The sequence below is a fragment of the Lissotriton helveticus genome, chromosome 5_1 (genome assembly GCF_964261635.1).
Source record: "Lissotriton helveticus chromosome 5_1, aLisHel1.1, whole genome shotgun sequence".
In the NCBI taxonomy this organism is placed as follows: domain Eukaryota; kingdom Metazoa; phylum Chordata; class Amphibia; order Caudata; family Salamandridae; genus Lissotriton; species Lissotriton helveticus.
This window is the reverse complement of record NC_136065.1, coordinates 1663898662-1663901878: the sequence shown is the minus strand read 5'-3', so window position 1 is coordinate 1663901878 and position 3217 is coordinate 1663898662. Positions and strand designations below refer to the sequence as shown.

The following is a 3217-nucleotide window of genomic DNA, read 5'->3' as shown; positions in this document are numbered from 1 at the left end:
TTATGGGTGTTTTTGGTTCCTATATCGGAGGTTGTTCGGGTGGTCCTGGGTTGGTGGTTGGCCAAGGGTCTTCTGTCCTGGCGCCGCTTTTTTTCTGATTGTTCCCACCCGCGTGGTCACTACCGCTGCCCGCCTGCTGGTATGGGGTGCTACTCTGGGGGATTCGACGACTCGGGGAGTTTGGCCTCTTTCTGGGTTATCGTGTTCCTCCACCTACGAGGTGCTGCTGACCGTCCTTTTGGGTCTGCTGGATTTCTCTGATCTTCTTCGGGGTCGTGTGGCTCCGGTCGACGGTCCTGGTGGTGCTGTCTTCTGTGATCCTTCTTGGGGGGTGCAGGGTTCTCTCCCTCGGTTGCCTCTGCCTTCGGTTTTTGTGGTTAGGCGGGGGTGGCCCTATCCTACCTGTCTGCCGTTTACCTGCCTGTGGCGGATTGTCGGCACCGGGTGTTTTCCTTCCGTGGGGTCTTTTGTCCCTCACGCGGTTGCTGTTCGGGTGCTTGCGGGAGATGTTTGGCTGTCCGTTTGTGGACCTGTTTGCCTCCCGGTGCTGTGCCAGGCCCCTCTGCTTCTGCTCGTTTTTGACTTGCCGGGTTGCCTGGAGGGTGGACGCCCTGTCGTCCTTTTGGCCTGTTCTATGCTCCCTGTTCCCGTTGGTCTTGCAGGGGATCGAGAAGGGGGGTCGTTTCTCCTTCTGGTTGCTCCGGGGTGGTGCTGTCAATCTTGATATCCCCCGTTGCTGGATTTGGCTGAGTCTATGGGCTGGACGTTGCCGTTCGTGCCCTTTCTACTGATGGTTCCTCTTCTTCCTCTGCCTCTGTTCCGGTCCCTGGGTCTGCGGGCCTGGCTCTTGTGTGGGGATCGCTGTTGGATGCGGGTTGTTCTTTTGCGATTGCTGGCGTCGTTACGCTGTCTCAGAGGCCTTCTACTCTTGTGTCCTATGCTGAGCATTGGGTTGACTTTGCCTCTTGGTGTTTGTGTCACGGGTCTGTCGTTGGTTTCTTTGGACCCTACTCGTCTTCTGGATTTTTGGATGATGGTTTCCTTTTGGGCTTCACCATTTCCACTCTCGGGGCTCGTTGGGCCGCCTTTCGGGCATTCCATGTCCTGCCTTTGGTTGGTTGGTTTGTCCTTTGATGTCTCGACTTTTTTAGGTTGCTTTCTTGGCATCGTCCCCGTCCTTTCTTCTGTTCTCCTCCTTGGGACCTTCCTCTGGTGTTGCATTCCTTGCATTCGGCTCCTTTCGGGCCTTTGGTGTCGGTGGTCATGGAGTTCTTGACACTCACGGTGGTGTTTCTTGTGACTCTTGCCTCTGCCTGGCGTCTTGGTGTGCTGGATGCCTTCCTGCGGTCTGCTCCGATTTTGGTCCTTTGTCTGATCGTGGGTTCTTGCGCCCTCGTCCTACTATTGTTCCTGCGGTGGTTTAATTTTCACCGTTCTGCTGGAGTGGTTCTTCGGCTTCTTTGTCCTGGTCCTTCCTCGACAGGGGATTGCCTTCTCCTTCTGTTGGATGTGCGTGGTGCTTGTTGGTTTCTTCATCTCGCACTTCTTCCTTTGGTGTGGTTGCCACTTTCTTTGTCATTTTGGTTTGTCTCGCCAGGACCTGTGGCCCTCCTTGTCCACTGTCGGTCGTGGGATTCAGGGTGCCATGCTGTTGGCTTTTGGTTCTGTTTCTGCCCTTCCCCCTCTTCCTGTTCGGGGTCGGTCCAACGGTTCTGTTTCGGTATCGTGGGCCACTTTTTCGGGTGTGTCCATGGTGGGTGTTTGCCGGGCTGCCACTTGGTCATCCCCGCTTAATTTCATGTCCCATTGTCGCATTCGGATTGGGGGTGGAGGTTCTGTTTTCCTTTGCCTCTTCTGTACTTCGTACTTCGGCTGGGATTCCTTGAGGTGTATGTTTCTGTGGGATTTTTATGCCTCTTGTGCTTGCAGGATGTTTCTCTGCATGTTTCTGTGGCGTGTTTTCCTTGCATGAAGCTGATTGCTTTGGTATCGGCTCATGGGTAATTACTGTGGCGAGGAAGACAGGACGAGGAGGTAATGCCCCGGTTACTTACCGGTAATCTTCATTACTCCGAGTCCATGTCTTCCTCGCCACAGTATAGTTTCCCTTCCCTCCCGGCCCTGGTGGTGGCTTCATGTCTGCGGCTTGGTTCTTCAGGTCGTGTTGGTGCTTCTGTGTCCCTTTATGGGATTGGCTGGAGCCACTGGGGGCCATCTTGGAGGAGGGAGAGGGAGACTAGAGCGCTGTTTTTTACTTGGAGTTCTGTGTGGAGCCGGAGGCTCATGGGTAATTACTGTGGCGAGGAAGACATGGACTCGGAGTAATGAAGATTACCGGTAAGTAACCGGGGCATTATGAAGGCCCGTGCCTTCGAGACCACGCTGGTAAAGGTGCTTTTTCAAAAATTCACTAGCATTTGTTGTTCCATGAAAATATTGGTCCCTTTGGCAAATCGACAGATATCTGTTTTACAGTTAAAAACAGACCTCTCGAAAACTCTGAATGGCCCACTTTTAAATAAAAAAAATATTGGCGTTAAATTCCTATTATGTAATTTAATTCAAATGCCTAGCTGTTTGTGTACCGAAGTTTACAGATCCGTTTATTATAATATCACCCAGGACGGAACTTCATGGTCTAAGAGGAGTGATGTGGTTTCTCTCACGTTTATAGATCATTGCAATGTTTATATTATTGTTTGATAAAAGTGATATCCACTATCGAGCCAGCCAGGAGTCGAACCTGGAATCTTCTGCTCCGTAGGCAGACGCGTTATCCATTGCGCCACTGGCCCGTCGTGGCTCTATTGATCAGAGAAAAGATGAGAACCACGTCACAAGAAAGGTGATACAAGCTCGTGTGACGCGGCTGTAGCGATGCACTCTGGAGCCAGCCTATAGGTCTGAGGAGCTTCAGAGCCCTGCTCTCTCTACTGCTTGCAGAGATGAATGCTGCCTTCGAGGGGGAAGGGCTTCTTGGCTTTGCCTCCTCTAACTGCAAAAATGCGGCTGGAGCCTGACATCTTACAATTCCTTCTGTTATATATAACAATATATAACATTTTGCAGTACTACATTACAACTACGAACAAACTACTATACACCAACCCAGGGCTCTGTGCTTAGCATAGTTTGCCGCCTGACTGGTATTTTGCTGCTTCTGTCATTGCATTTAGATATACAACAACTAACATTACACCTACAACAAGCAAGGATT

The 3217-nt window shown here is 51.4% G+C and overlaps 1 non-coding gene across 1 annotated transcript; it reads right to left on the bottom strand.

The window, feature by feature from the left end:
- Window positions 1–2722: 2722 nt before the first annotated feature.
- TRNAR-ACG (transfer RNA arginine (anticodon ACG)) lies at window positions 2723–2795 on the bottom strand. Its single transcript has one exon. It is a non-coding gene; the product is annotated as a tRNA-Arg (tRNA).
- Window positions 2796–3217: the final 422 nt, after the last annotated feature.